Source organism: Triticum dicoccoides, chromosome 5B (genome assembly GCF_002162155.2).
Source record: "Triticum dicoccoides isolate Atlit2015 ecotype Zavitan chromosome 5B, WEW_v2.0, whole genome shotgun sequence".
Lineage (NCBI taxonomy): Eukaryota > Viridiplantae > Streptophyta > Magnoliopsida > Poales > Poaceae > Triticum > Triticum dicoccoides.
In genome coordinates this window covers 652,111,190-652,127,710 of record NC_041389.1, presented here as the reverse complement: position 1 = coordinate 652,127,710, position 16,521 = coordinate 652,111,190, and positions in this window count along the sequence as shown.

Sequence of the window (16,521 nt, the reverse complement as noted above, 5' to 3'; positions counted from 1 at the left end):
AGTCCGTGGTATCTTCTTCTTCCAGATACCATGAACTACTTATGGCAGAAGTTCCTCGTTGAACTGAAATATCACAACAGGATTATTCTTGAGGAGTTCTCCATTCATAAATCGTGACTCTGCCAGTTCTACCTTTCTGCATGGGTTATCCGGAAGAAATATGTTGAACTTGGTTCGACATACTAATCTATGCATCCACAACTCAGAAAATTATATGTTCCTTTGAGTTGTTCTCTTTAGTTGCATTCTGACCCTCGTCTATCAATTGATAGTCAAGAGTATGCGTGCGTTCGTTTATCGATGCCTATTACTCTTGTGGTCCGTCAAGCCATTCTATCGCAGAATGACTAGGAGAAACAAACTCCAGTACCTCTTCCATATCCAGGATTGGGTCAAAGAAGTTGTGCTCCGCAGATCAAATTGCTAATCCAGCTTTTGTTCTGTTCTACCTTGGAGTATTACCATCTCTATATCGGGATTGTTATAGGAATTGCACACCATCCTATGAACTCTTGGTACAGTGATACTTCTTGCCATCATTAGTCATTCCTCGGTCTTCGTGTTGATGCAACCGGAATACCGACAAATGAATTGTGATGTGTGAAATCAATACGCCTAGCAACCTCGTTGCTGGGTAGTTAAAGGACAATAATTTCATTCTTAGTGTGTTGGTTATTGAATCATCATTCTAAGATTGATCGTGCTACCTAGTCCATTCTCCTGGTTCACTCCTCGATCGATGAGTTAGGATTATTTCAAATCCTTGCTCTATTGATCATATCGTCTTGCCCTGAAAAGCAAGATTGTTCTCGAGCTTAGTAACATATCGGTGGTTCGTGATTTCCGAAGATCTTCTCGGAAGTATTACCAGGTTGTCACCTGACCGCTATGTTGAGCTCGTGATCAAGTTGGTTTCTTGTGAACCACCTTCTCTCCAAGAATCCGTGTTGGATACCCCTGAGCTAGTTGGTTAAGCTAGACCGCAACTTGGAGAGTTGGAAGATAAAAGCTTGCCTAACTTAGTTCATGTTAAGGGATATCTTTTTGTGTGTGTGTGTGTGTTGAAGAAAGATGATATCTTCATCAATTGGTCCTCGTGAACAATTGTTGGATCTATTATCTTACCAAACCTTTGATTGAGTATGGGCTATCATCCAATCAGACCAGAACCAACAATATTCGTAATGTTGTCTTACTCGTGGTTGATCCCTCGAGCATACACCATTATATCTTTTGGGTCTGACCAATGCTATCACTTGTTCACTTAATATGGAATTCCTTTTAAAAGGAAACCCAGATGAATTTTTGTTGTGCCCATTGACAACATCCTTGTCTTCTCCATAATTTTGCTGAACATTAAGCTAGTGTTGGAAACTTTTGAAAGCATTTGCTCATGCTAGCTCGTGAAGCATATGTTCGGATGTAAGAAGTGACTTCCTCTAGTTCGTGTGCATTTGATGCAAGTTGCCGCCGTGGACTCGAGAAAGTCAATGTTGCTTCCTCTGGAATCATCGCAAGTCAGTCATGCACACGTGCGAAGAATTCTGTGGTTTGAAGACTTGCAACCTTCAATCTATATGTATCCCTAGCACACCAAGCCACTGATTGATTTGTTCAAGGAGAAGAAGTTCCTTCTTAAGAGTATACCTTATGCAAGGATTTTGATATCCTCGTTGATGGTTCCCCACCTGAACTCGGTAGTGTTTTATTATAAGACTACCACGTGGTCATGCTTGTCTTGGACAACATGTTCACATGTTGTAGCAGAACCGGCTCGTGTTTTTGGAGCTTGCTATCGTAGTTCATTCCCCGAGAATCTCGCAACGTCGTCTCGTCTATTTGTGTTGCAAACTTTCATTTCTCTTCCAGACTTGATGAGTCTGGGATATCCTGACACCAACCAGATCTGAATCTCAGGCAGATGTGATGGTTGGAACATTTCCCAAGAATTATAATATTGGTCTCTCAATAACCGGCAAGGTGGATGTCGTGGCCAACACACCCATCCGGTAGACCTATTATTATAGTATCTTGTTTGAGGAAGTTGGCCACCTCCCCATAGGGATTACGTAGGGTTTACTCCCTAGTTGCCCCTATGGATTTTTGTGTTCCCGAAGTCCGACCTTTTACTTGATGTTTTAGATATCAAACCATATCTATGAATGGGTTACACTAGCACATCAAGGAGAACATTAGAAGCGGAGTGCTAAATGTCTCTCGGTTGATCATCCAGATTTTATTTCCTTGGCCTCGCTAAGGTGAAATCTGAGAAAGTGTTATCTTCCTTCGCATCTGCATCATTCATCCTCATTCATCATGGTGGTATGTTGAGTTGCCAGCACCCTTGACACGGTTGTTGATAAAACCTTGATGATTGTGGAAATGCTCAAGTTCTTGAGAGCACGCACAAGCGCTAGGTGTTATCATCGGCACTAACTGGGATTCCTCTCAGTTTCCTCGGCAATGCTATGACCTTTTCAAACAGTGAATTCACCCTCTACTGTTGGGTTCTTCCCCAGTTACCAGAATCATTCCCAGCATTTGCATTTTGTTCCCAGCTTGCACCGCCAATGTGCCATTCTACCATGGGTCTCTTCCATTTCCGGTGATAAGAAAATTCATCCATTACGTTGTCTTCAACAAGGTAATCCACATCATCCAAGTTCGGGTATGCCATTCTACCGAACCCCTCCAAACGATCACTCAAGAATTGCCTTAGGCTGGTTTAAAGAGTTTCAATGATTTCTGAATCAAAGGTAATTCTTTTTGCCACTTAAGGGGATATTTCTACGAGTCACCTTCTCTAAGGTGCATCGTTATGGTATCATGGCAATTCAACTCCTCGCTACGTTGACAACCGGTCACCACATTCTTAAGTCTGAAATTGTTGTCTACCTAGTGAACCCTCATCATCTGTTCCACTCCATTCCTCTAGAGGTGTGCTTCGTCTCTCAGCTCGAGAGATGTTGCTATGTCACATTCCGGGAGTTAATCCTGAGTTGTTCGACCTTCGAGAAGACCGATCCTTCCAGAGTTTACCTTTCCTCTTCTTGTCATGATTAGCTGGAGTTCTCAGAGCAAGACGACAAGACAAAGATGGTGTTCAAATCAACGTTCATTTGAAGTGCACCCTGGATCATGAAGATTATACTAGTTTGCGTTTTCCCTTCGTCTTACCCTACCCTTGAATCTCGGGTCGAGATTCTTGTTTAGTGGGGGTGAGTTGTCACATCCCTAGTTCTGGCCTGTCCTATGTTTGCTTCCATCTGTGCATCATGTTTAAATTTTTAAAACTTGAGCTGAGGAATTCAGAAGCCTCAAAACCCTAAATAAAAGAAGGGCAAAAACCCTAAAATCTCATCCATTGATCCAAAGTGCTCTTCTTAAATGTTTGATAATTTTTGGTAAGGGTTCTGGTCCCAACCAAAATATTGAACATTTTTAAGGATTTATTTTTGGGACTTTGCATTTAATTCATTAGCTATTTGAATTTGAATTATATTCATATAATTAGAATATAATTTCAAATACCCCTGAAATATTTTATAAGCTTTTGGAAAAGTCCATCTAGCAATATAAAATATTCAGAGGAGTTTTTGGCATTGTTTGAATTATTTTAAATTCAAAACAGTGGCAAAATAAACTAAATAAAACAAAACAGAAGTAAAAAAATAAAAAAGAGCAAAGCTTACCTAGCGCTTACCTGTCCAGCCCAGCCGGCCCAGCTTCCCCAGCGGCCCAGCCCGCCATCGCTACCCCCCTGTCGCCTTCCTCCTCTGCCAGGAGGACGGGCGCGCGCCCGGCGCGCGCGGCCACGCGCCCCGGCCACCTCCTCCCTGCCTGGCTGCCTCCTCCTCCCCTGGTCCCTCCCGCGACGCCACGCAGCCCCCGACCCCCTCTCACTTCTCCCTCACTCTCCCGCGTCCTCATCCTCTCCCCGGAACACTCTTCCCCCCCTCCTCTGTTCTCCTCACCGAGCGGAGCCCGTCGCCGCCGCTCGTCATAACCACGGCCACCGGGCCTCCCTCGCTCCCCCGACTAGCCCAGAGGCTCCGCCTCGACCCACTCTTTCCTCTCCACCGAGCCACGAGGCTCCGGACGCGCTGCAACGCCGCCACCATCGTCGTTTCCGTCGCCGGCCACCGAAGCTCACCGCCGTCGATTCGCGACGTCTGGCGCGTCTCCGAGCCCACTGAGCCACCCTGCTGCCTCCCTGTGAGCTTGCCGTCGTTTCCCCTCACCTCTCTCTCTCGCGCGCGCCCTGTAGCCGCCGCCCCATGAGCACCCGAAGCCGCCGTCCGCCATGGCCGGTGAGCTTCGTGCTCCCGGGCTCCTCCACCTGCGCTCGTTGCCTTCGAGTGCTCCTGACGACCCCAGTAATCCGTAGAGGCCCTCAGCTGACCTCGCCGTGCCGTGTAACGCCGAACCCGAGCACGCCCGAGCTCCGGCCGCCGCTGCCGAGCTCGGGGCCATCGTCTCCGGCCGCCCTAGCTGCTGCTGCTTGCTGAAACGGGCGCGGGTGAGCTCCAGCTCTCCGTAGCCGCTCTCCTCCGTCCATTTGGACGCCGGAGGAGCGAACCCGAGCCCTCCGCCGCGCCTGTTGCCACCGGCGACGAACCGCCGACGTGTTAGGCCCTGTTGACCAGGGGTTTGACCTCCCCTGGGTCATTTACATGTGGGCCCGGGGCCCTGCTAATTTAGTTTAGCTGCTAATTAAATTTTAGCTAACCCACTGACTCACTGACAGGTGGGGCCCAGCCCTGTTAATTAACCCAGTTTAGTTTAATTAAATTCTAACTAAACTAATTTCACTGACATGCGGGACCCACTGTCAGGTTTGACTGGACTGTGCCACGTTGACCTGCTGACGTCATCATGACGTCAGGATGACGCAGTAATGTTTTCTGGATTTGTTTTTATTCAGAAAATTTCAGAAAATGCCCTAAACTTTAATAAATCATAGAAAATTAACCGTAACTCCAAATTAAATAATTTATATATGAAAAATTATCAGAAAAATTCAAGGAATCCATCTGTACCATTTTTCATGCATGTTAGAACAACTTATCACTACTGTTTAGGACAAATGAAGTGAATGACATTTAAATAATCACATATGGAGTTTGAATTTGAATCTTGGATTCAAACCAACTCCATTTAATCTGGTTTTAGGTGCATTAGCCCAAAACACATTCATATTGCCATGTCATAGCATGCATCATATTGTGCATTGCATTGATCGTGTTTTTTTGTATTTGCCGGTAATTGTCCCCTCTCGATAGACGTGTACCGACGATGTGATCGATGACACCGATGAAGAGCTATATTATCTTCAGAAGTGCCAGGCAAGCAAAACCCCCTTGTTCATTCCGATACAATCCTACTCTCTCGCTCCTGCTCTCTTTTACTGCATTAGGACAACAACGACTTATTTGATACTTGCTGCGGTAGCTGAACCCTTTATCCTTTGCATGACCTGTCATTGCCACAGTAAATAGATGAAACCCACTAGCATGAGTAGGAGTTGTTTGAGCCCTGATGTGCCTACTCATTCATGCTTGTTTGTCATGCCTGCTACTGCTTAGAGTTGAGTCAGGTCTGATTCATCGGGGATGAATCAGAGGCGTGTGAACATGTCCTACTGTGTGTGAGCTAAGTGTGTGAACACGATTTGGTAAAGGTAGAGGTGAGAGGCCATGTAGGAGTACATGGTGGGTTGTCTCATTGCAGCCGTCCTCAGGAACTGAGTTCTGTGTTTGTGATCCATGATTCAGCTACTACCATACATTGGGCCCTGAAATATGACCCCGCTCGACTTCTTATTCACCCTAGTCCTCTGTCCAGGAGTTGCAAGTAGTTTCTGGTGTTTGTAGCTTACTGGAGGCCGTGGACAGCGCTGACCGTAGGGGTGGGCTGTGATGCGGTAGGTACGTGGCACGGTGTACCGGATGCCCGTTTGGTATCTCGGGAACCCTGTTCACATCGTTTGGGGCTGTGAGCGAAACTCCAGCCGGATCTCCTCATGGATGGAACCCGAATAGGCGATAAACCTGGACTAGAGACTTGAGTGTTTAGGTAGGTCGTGGTCTACACCCACGTCGGCTTTCGCTTGAAGTCTGCCGAGCACATGTCGTGTGCAGACGCTAAGTGGTGGAAACATGTATGAAGAAGTACACCCCTGCAGGGTTAACATCATCTATTCGAATAGCCGTGTCCGCGGAGAAGGACTTCTGGGTTGCTTATATCAGTTCATAGACAAGTGAAAGTGGATACTCTAAAATACGCAAGATAAGCGTGAGTGCTATGGATGGCGTTCTCGTAGGGAGACGGGAGCGGATCCATAGTGGTGTATTGATATGGTGAATATGTGGACTCGTGTGCGCCACCTCAAAAGAGTTACTTGCAGTCGTAGTTCAGGATAGCCACCGAGTCAAAGCTGGCTTGCTGCAGTCAAACCCCTCCACCCCCTTGTTGATAATGATGCATATGTAGATAGATCTGATGTAAGTCTTGCTGGGTACATTTGTACTCACGTTTGCCTATTTTATGTTTTGCAGAGAGACTTCAGTCTCACTAATAGTTCCGCGTGGACTTCGACGTTTAGCTTGTTACCTCAGCTACGATCTTGTGCCTCGGCAGGATCTGGTAGATAGTCAGGCTTCTCAGCCTTTTTCATTTATAGATGTCTGTACTCAGACATGATAGCTTCCGCTTGTGCTTGATTTGTATGCTCTGAGTGTTGGGTCATGAGACCCATGTTTGTAATATCTCGCTCCTCGGAGCCTATTGAATAATTACTTGAGTTGTAGAGTCATGTTGTGATGCCATGTTGTATCTGCACATATCGAGCATATTGTGTGTATGTTGTTGAAATGCTTGGTATGTGTGGGATCTGACTATCTAGTTGTTTATCCTTAGTAGCCTCTCTTACCGGGAAATGTCTCCTAGTGTTTCCACTGAGCCACGGTAGCTTGCTACTGCTCCGGAACACTTAGGCTGGCCGGCATGTGTCCTTCTTCGTTCCTGTGTCTGTCCCTTCGGGGAAATGTCACGCGATGAATACCGGAGTCCTGTTAGCCCGCTACAGCCCGGTTCACCGGAGTCCTGCTAGCCCAGTGCTACAGCCTGGATTCACTCGCTGATGACCGACACGTTCGATGTTGGGTCATGGATGCCTGTCCCTGTAAGTTTGTGCCACTTTGGGTTTACGACTAGCCATGTCAGCCCGGGCTCCTTACCATATGGATGCTAGCGACACTATCATATACGTGTGCCAAAAGACGCAAACGGTTCCGGGCAAAGGTAAGGCGACACCCGTGGGAATACCGTGCGTGAGGCCGCAAAGTGATATGGGGTGTTACATGCTAGATCGATGTGGCATTGAGTCGGGGTCCTGACAGCTTGCAAACCATGCCTTTTGGGCAAGATGACTAAAACTCCATTCTCTGGAACAATGGAACGAGCTACTGACTTATTGGAAACAATACATACCGATGTATGCGGTCCAATGAGTGTTGATGCTCGTGGCGGGTATCATTATTTTCTGACCTTCACAAGATGAATTGAGCAGATATGAGTATATCTACTTGATGAAACATAAGTCTGAAATAATTGAAAGGTTCAAAGAATTTCAGAGTGAAGTGGAAAAATCATCGTAACAAGAAAATAAAGTTTCTACGATCTGATCGCGGAGACGAATATTTGAGTTACGAGTTTGGTCTTCAATTAAAACAATGTGGAATAGTTTCACAGCTCACGCCACCTGGAACACCACAACGTTATGGTGTGTCCGAACGTCGTAACCGCACTTTATTGGATATGGTGCGATCTATGATGTCTCTTATTGATTTACCATTATCGTTTTGGGGTTGTGCATTAGAGACAGCTGCATTCACGTTTAAAAGGGCACCATCTAAATTCGTTGAGACGACACCGTATGAACTATGGTTTAGCAGTAAACCTAAGCTGTCGTTTCTTAAAGTTTGGAGTTGCGATGCTTATATGAAAAAGTTTCAACCTGATAAGCTCGAACCCAAATCGGAGAAGTGCCTCTTCATAGAATACCCAAAGGAAACTGTTGGGTACTCCTTCTATCACAAATCCAAAGGCAAAACATTCATTGCTAAGAATGGATCCTTTCTAGAGAAGGAGTTTCTCTCGAAAGAAGTGAGTGGGAGGAAAGTAGAACTTGATGAGGTAATTGTACCTGCTCCCTTATTTGAAAGTAGTTCATCACAGAAATCTGTTCCTGTGACTACTACACCAATTAGTGAGGAAGTTAATGATGATGATCATGAAACTTCAGATTAAGTTACTACAGAACCTTGTAGGTCTTCTAGAGTAAGATCCGCATCAGAGTGCTATGGTAATCCTGTTCTAGAAGTTATGTTACTAGACCATGACGAACCTACGAACTATGAAGAAGCGATGATGAGCCCAGATTCCGCAAAATGGCTTGAGGCCATGAGATCTGAGATAAGATCCATGTATGAAAACAAAGTATGGACTTTGATTGACTTGCCCAATGACCGGCGAGACATTGAGATTAAATGGATCTTCAAGAAGAAGACAGGTGCTGATAGTAGTATTACTATCTAAAAAGCTCGACTTGTTGCAAAAAGGTTTTTCGACAAGTTCAAGGTGTTGACTACAATGAGATTTTCTCAACTGTAGCGATGCTTAAGTCTGTCCGAATCATGTTAGCAATTGCCACATTTATGAAATCTGGCAAATGGATGTCAAAACCGCATTCCTTAATGGTTTTCTTAAAGAAGAGTTGTATATGATGCAACCAGAAGGTTTTGTCAATCCTAAAGGTGCTAACAAATTGTGCAAGCTCCAGCGATCCATCTATGTACTGGTGCAAGCATCTCGGATTTGGAATATACGCTTTGATAAGTTGATCAAAGCATATGGTTTTATACAGACTTTTGAAGAAGCCTGTATTTACAAGAAAGTGAGTGGGAGCTCTGTAGCATTTCTAATATTATATGTGGATGACATATTGTTGATTGGAAATGATATAGAAATTCTGGATAGCATGAAAGGATACTTGAATAAGAGTTTTTCAAAGAAAGACCTCGGTAAAGCTGCTTACACATTGAGCATCAAGATCTATATAGATAGATCAAGACGCTTGATAAGATTTTTCAGTGAGTACATACCTTGATAAATTTTTGAAATAGTTCAAAATGGAACAGTCAAAGAAAGTGTTCTTGCTTGTGATGCAAAGGTGTAAAGTTGAGTAAGACTCAAGACCCGACCATGGCAGAAAATAGAAATAGAATGAAAAGTCATTCCCTATGACTCAGTCATAGGATCTATAAAGTATGCTATGCTATGAACCAGACCTATTGTATACCTTGCTCTGAGTTTGGCAAGGGAGTACAATTTTGATCTAAGAGTAGATCACTGGACAGCGGTCAAGAATATCCTTAGTGAGGACTAAGAAAATATTTCTCGATAATGGAGGTGATAAAAGAGTTCGTCGTAAAGAGTTATATCGATGCAAACTTTTACACTAATCCAGATGACTCTAAGTCTCAATCTGGATACATATTGAAAGTGGGAGCAATTAGCTAGAGTAGCTCCGTGCAGAGCATTGTAGACATAGAATATTTGCAAAATACATACGGCTCTGAATGTGACAGACCTGTTGACTAAACTTCTCTCACGAGCAAAACATGATCATACCTTAGTACTCTTTGGGTGTTAATCACATAGCGATGTGAACTAGATTATTGACTCTAGTAAACCCTTTGGGTGTTGATCACATGACGATGTGAACTATGAGTATTAATCACATACAGATGTGAATATTGGTGTTGAATCACATGATGATGTGAACTAGATTATTGACTCTAGTGCAAGTGGGAGACTGAAGGAAATATACCCTAGAGGCAATAATAAAGTTATTATTTATTTCCTTATATCATGATAGATGTTTATTATTCATGCTAGAATTGTATTAACCGGAAACATAATACATGTGTGAATACATAGACAAACATAGTGTCACTAGTATGCCTCTACTTGACTAGCTCGTTAATCAAAGATGGTTAAGTTTCCTAACCATAGACATGACTTGTCATTTGATTAACGGGATCACATCATTAGGAGAATGATGTGATTGACATGACCCATTCCGTTAGCCTAGCACTTGATTGTTTAGTATGTTGCTATTGCTTTCTTCATGACTTATACATGTTCCTGTAACTATGAGATTATGCAACTCCCGTTTATCGGAGGAACACTTTGGGTGCTACCAAACGTCACAACGTAACTGGGTGATTATAAAGGAGTACTACAGGTGTCTCCAAAGGTACATGTTGGGTTGGCGTATTTCGAGATTAGGTTTTGTCACTCCGATTGTCGGAGAGGTATCTCTGGGCTCTCTCGGTAATGCACATCACTATAAGCCTTGCAAGCAATGTAGCTAATGAGTTAGTTACGAATGATGCATTACGTAACGAGTAAAGAGACTTGCCGGTAACGAGATTGAACTAGGTATTAGAAACCGACGATCGAATCTCGGGCAAGTAACATACCGATGACAGAGGGAACAACGTATGTTGTTATGTGGTTTGACCGATAAAGATCTTCGTAGAATATGTAGGAGCCAATATGAGCATCCAGGTTCCGCTATTGGTTATTGACCAAGAATAGTTCTAGGTCATGTCTACATAGTTCTCGAACCCGTAGGGTCCGCACGCTTAAGGTTTCGATGACAGTTATATTATGAGTTTATGAGTTTTGATGTACCGAAGGAGTTCGGAGTCCCGGATGAGATCGGGGACATGACGAGGAGTCTCGAAATGGTCGAGACGTAAAGATCGATATATTGGACAACTATATTCGGACTTCAGAAAGGTTCCGAGTGATTCGGGTATTTTTCGAAGTACCGGAGAGTTACGGGAATTCGCCGGGAAGTATATGGGCCTTATTGGGCCATACGGGAATAGAGGAGAGAGGCCGAAAGGAAGGAGGCGCGCAGCCCCCCTCTAGTCTGAATTGGACAAGGGGTGCGGCCCCCTTTTCCTTCCCCCTCTCCCCCTCTTTCCCCCTTCTCCTACTCCAACAAGGAAGGAGGGAGTCCTACTCCCGGTGGGAGTAGGACTCCCCTTGGCGCGCCCCTCCTAGGCCGGCCGCCCCCTCCCCCCTTGCTCCTTTATATACGGGGGCAGGGGGCACCTCTAGGCACAACAACACAAGTTGATCTACGGATCGTTCCTTAGCCGTGTGCGGTGCCCCCCTCCACCATATTCCACCTCGGTCATATTGTCGCGGAGTTTAGGCGAAGCCCTGCGCCGGTAGAACATCATCATCGTCATCATGCCGTCGTGCTGACGGAACTCATCCCCGATGCTTTGCTGGATTGGAGCCCGGAGATCATCATCGAGCTGAACGTGTGCTGAACTCGGAGGTGCCGTACGTTCGGTACTTGGATCGGTCGGATCGTGAAGATGTACGACTACATCAACCACGTTGTCATAACGCTTCCGCTTACGGTCTACGAGGGTACGTGGACAATACTCTCCCCTCTCGTTGCTATGCATCACCATGATCCTTGCGTGTGCGTAGGAATTTTTTTGAAATTACTTCGTTCCCCAACAATTTGCAGATAGATTACCAGCAAGAAAGGGAAGGAGAGCAATGAAGGTCATTATTGCTGGAGGAGCCAGCTTAATTAGTAATCAAATCATTGAAGCCTGTGAATGGACATGTGATGATCATCAGTTCAAGTCTGATTTCAGATTACTGGATTTGGGTGATTATGATGGAATTCTGGGACTTGTCTTGCTGGCAACTCATAGTCCCATGCAAATAGATTGGAAGCAAAAGTGGTTGGCATTCCAACACCAGGGTAACTTGATCACCTTGCAAGGCCTAGCTCCTGATGAGTTTGCTTTCACAGTTTTGTCTATCTGTTTGGGACTACCAGCTGATGAAGCTAACAAACTTCCTGAAGAAGTTAAGCAGGTCCTAGATAAATTTGCTGATGTGTTTGCTTCTCCTAAAGGACTGCCACCCAGAAGACAATTTGATCATACTATTCCGTTGATTCCTGGAGCCTGTCCTGTAGCAAAAAGACCTTATAGAATTCCCCCTCATTTAAAGGATGAGTTGGAGAAACAGATTGCAGAAATGTTGGAATCTGGTGTCATTCGAATGAGCAGTAGTCCTTTCTCTTCTCCTGTTATTATGGTCAAAAAGAAGGATGGCACATGGAGAATGGTAGTCGACTACATACATCTTAATGCTCTCACTATTAAAGGCAAATTTCCTCTCCCAATTATTGATGAACTCCTGGATGAATTAGCTGGTGCAGCTTGGTTTTCTAAATTAGATTTGAGAGCAGGATATCATCAAATAAGATTATCCCCTGGAGAAGAGTATAAAACCACTTTCTCTACTCACAATGGACACTTTGAGTTTACTGTGGTAGGGTTTGGTCTGACAGGCGGCCCTAACACCTTCCAAGGAAAAATGAATTTTGACTTGTCTCCAGTTCTTAGAAAATGTGCAGTTTGTTTCTTTGATGATATACTCATATTCAGCAAGACACTTCGGGAACACATATTGCATCTCACTCAAGTGCTACAAATTTTGAAGGAGAAATAGTGGAAGGTCAAGCTCAGGAAGTGTGACTTTGCCCAGCAACAAATATCATACCTAGGCCATGTTATCAGTGACAAAGGAGTTTCAACAGACCCTAGTATGACCACTGCTGTGGTCAACTGGCCCACACCAGCAAACGTTAAAGAGGTGAGAGGTTTCTTTGGGCTGACAGGATATTATAGGAAATTCATCAAGTCTTATGGAATTATCAGTAAACCCTTGACTGATCTTCTGAGGAAGGGAGAGATCTTTGTGTGGAATCCCATGGCTGATAATGCATTTGTTGCTCTGAAACAAGCCTTAACTTCTGCGTCAGTTTTAGCTCTGCCTGACTTTTCTCAACCTTTTGTCATTGAGACCGATGCATGTGAGTATGGAATAGGAGCTGTTCTCATGCAGAAGGGACATCCACTTGCTTTCATTAGCAAGTCTCATTGGTCCCAAGGAGCAGGGGTCTTTCGGTTTATGAAAAGGAATACATGGCTATTTTATTAGCAGTGGATCAGTGGAGACCCTATCTATAGTTGCAACAGTTTGTTATCAAAACAGATCAGAAAAGTTTGTCTCATCTAGTGGAACAGAGGTTACACACCCCTTGGCAACAAAAAGCTTATACCAAGCTCATGGGCTTGGATTATCAGATCATATATAAAAAGGGGAGTGACAATACTACTGCAGATGCTTTATCTAGAAGGCCTCCAGAGCATGTTATGTCTCTAACTATCTCAAGTGCTCAACCCAGTTGGTTGCAAGATATTATTAAGGGCTATGAGTCTGATACATTCTCCTTGGAAATTATCCAACAACTATCTTTGGATCAAGATGCTAAGCCTCACTACAAGCTTGTAAATGGACTCCTCAGATACAAGGGTTGTATTTGGATTGGTAATCAACCAGATCTGCATGATAAGATATTTCAAGCCTTGCATGATAGTCCAGTGGGAGGACACTCTGGATTCCCTATTACTTACAAAAGAATTCACTCACTTTTCAGATGGATTGGTATGAAAACTTACATCAAACAGAGAGTGCAATCGTGTTTGATCTGTCAGAAAGCTAAACCAGAGAGGATCAACTACCCTGGACTGCTATCTCCCTTGCCAGTTCCAAGAAAGGCTTGGGAAACTATTACAATGGACTTCATATCTGGGCTGCCATGTTCTGAAACTTTTGATTGCTTGATGGTGGTTATTAACAAGTTCACTAAATATGGGCATTTTATTCCTCTCAAACATCCTTACACAGCTTCCAAGATTGTTAAATTATTCCTAGATAATATTTACAAGTTGCATGGCATGCCGAGGTTTATAATTTCTGACAGAGATACAGTTTTTACTAGTGAATTCTGGCAACTCCTTATGAAAAGAACCGGGGCAGTACTGAACATGAGCACAGCTTACCACCCAGAGACCGATGGGCAAACTGAGAGGGTCAACCAACAAGTGGAATGTTTCCTTCGATGCTTCATCAGTGCTCACCCCAAACAATGGAAAAAATGGATTTATCTCTGTGAATTTTGGTATAATACCAATTGGCACTCGACAGTGGGCAAATCACCATTTGAGGTCTTGTATGGACACACTCCCAGGGTTTTTGGCATCACTTCTTCTGACACCATTGATCCTCCTGACTTGCAACAGTGGTTAGAACAAAGAGAAGTGGTCAATCAATCTGTCAGACAACACTTACTCAGTACTCAGCAGTGCATGAAGGCTTACGCTGACAAGAAAAGTACTGAGAGAGTTTTTGAAGTGGGACAAGAAGTGTTTCTGAAATTGCAGCCATATGTGCAGTCTTCGGTGGTCCATCGAGCCAACCATAAACTTGCATTCAAGTTTTATGGGCCATATAAAATCTTGGAACGTATTGGGGAAGTTGCCTATCGACTGAAACTTCCTGACTCAAGCAGAATACACCCAGTTTTCCCAGCTCAAACAATACATCAAGAATCCTGTTCAGGTACAGTCTGCTTTGCCATCTAATTTTGCTCATCTTCAAGTTCCTGTGGAAGTGTTGCAACGTCGTGTGCGCCGTAAAGGAGACAATACGGTAGCACAAGTGCTTGTGAAGTGGAGTGGGTCGTCTCAACAAGAGGCCACATGGGAAGATGAAGATTCATTGAAGCAATAGTTCCCTTGAGCTCCGGCTTGGGGTCAAGCCGGTTTTCAACGGCGGGGGGATGTCAGCATCTCTCCTACACTGAACCATTCATTAGATAAGCAACTGGAGAGCGAGGAACCTGAAGCTACAAGACTTGGCGCTCCACTACAGGCCTCAAGGCCCAGTCGCGCTAAGAAACCTCCCCAGTGGCTTGCAGGCCCAGACTGGGCCCGCTAAGGGATGTAACTGAGATCAGTATAAGAGAGATTGCTGCTTCTTTTTTGGCTTGGCTAGGCTTTGGTAGAGGCTTTGCCGATCTGAGAGATTGCTTGTAATTTCATACTTGCTGTGAGGGAGGATGGGCGGAACAACAATCATATACCACAATTCATCTTAGATCGAGAGATTTGTGGCCTGTATCTTACATGTTGTCTTTTCATATTTTTATATATCGTAGATGCGTTCCTTTTTTTGTATTTTTTCTTTTATTATTTGTTTCAAATTATGAACTATTTTAAATTCATGATTTTTGCTCTTTCATTTATATTTTCTATTTTATTTTTATTCTTTTTTTCCTTTATTTAGTTATCTTAAATTCTTGAACTTTTTTCACTCTGTCATCTACTTGCTTTAAATGCAGTGCAAATTTTGATCATGGTTTATTTTGTCGCATGTGTCTTTCTATTGCGGTGTGCGCCTTTTGTTCGACCATTTTCGCTGCGCGATTTGGGTGTTTCAGTTTCGGATTGGTTAGCTCATCTTGAGGAGAGTTAACAATGTCTCACATAACTCATATGTTGTTAGCTATACGTGCTTCTGAGTCGTGATGCTCGTTGTCATTGTGTCCCGTTATTTGTCCGTCTCTCTTGAACCAGTGAGGCCCAATATCACTTTTTTATGTTTTATTTATGTATTGGGTTTATTTTTTGGTTGCAACATGTTATGGAAGGCCACATGTCTTTTTATTCCTTGTTTTTTGTTTATTTTGGTTCGACTGTGTAGCAAGAGGATAGCGTAACTAGATTTTATTTTCTTTCGGATTTGCTAAATATCATTTATATGAGATGTAGTGATGTCTCATCTAAGTCTATTAACGTCTGACTTGTTTGTTTTAATTTTCGCATAAACTCGATCATGCTCACCTATATCAGCTCGTTATTTTTTGTCCCACGCCCTATTGTCCCTTTTTTTATTTTGTGTCAGTTAGTTCTCGCGTTTCTTTTGACATGGGTCCATTTATGTCGTTGTTGGGGGGGGGGGGCATGGCCCTTTCTTTTTTGTTCGTTTTTGCTGTGTCTTTTTTTGTGGTCTGGTGGAGAGTTTGTAGAGTCTACCCCAGGCTCGCAAATGGGATCGTAGTCAAATCCACCCTCGACTCACAACTGGGGATATCTTTTGTTTCTCAACACTGTTGCAAATCTGTGGTTGACTCACAACTGGGCCTGTAGTTTGTTATTATCCCAGTTGCAAGTCCATTGTCGACTCAAAATGGTGTCGTAGTTTTGTGTTGTTGTCTGAGTTGCAAGTCCGCCCTCGCAACTATGGTCATAGTATATTTCATCACAGTTGCAAGCCCCCCCGACTCATAACTGGGCTTGTAGTTCCATAATTTTCCAGTTGCAAGTCCACTCTCGACTCGCAATCAGCCTATAGTTTTGTTGTTGTCCCAGTTGGAAGTTCATGCTTGACTCGTAACTCATAGCATAGTTTTATGCAGTTGTCCAAATTGAAAGTCCACCCTCGACTCACAACTGGTATCGTAGTTTTGAGTAGTTGTCAGAGTTGCAAGTCTGCTCTCGGCTT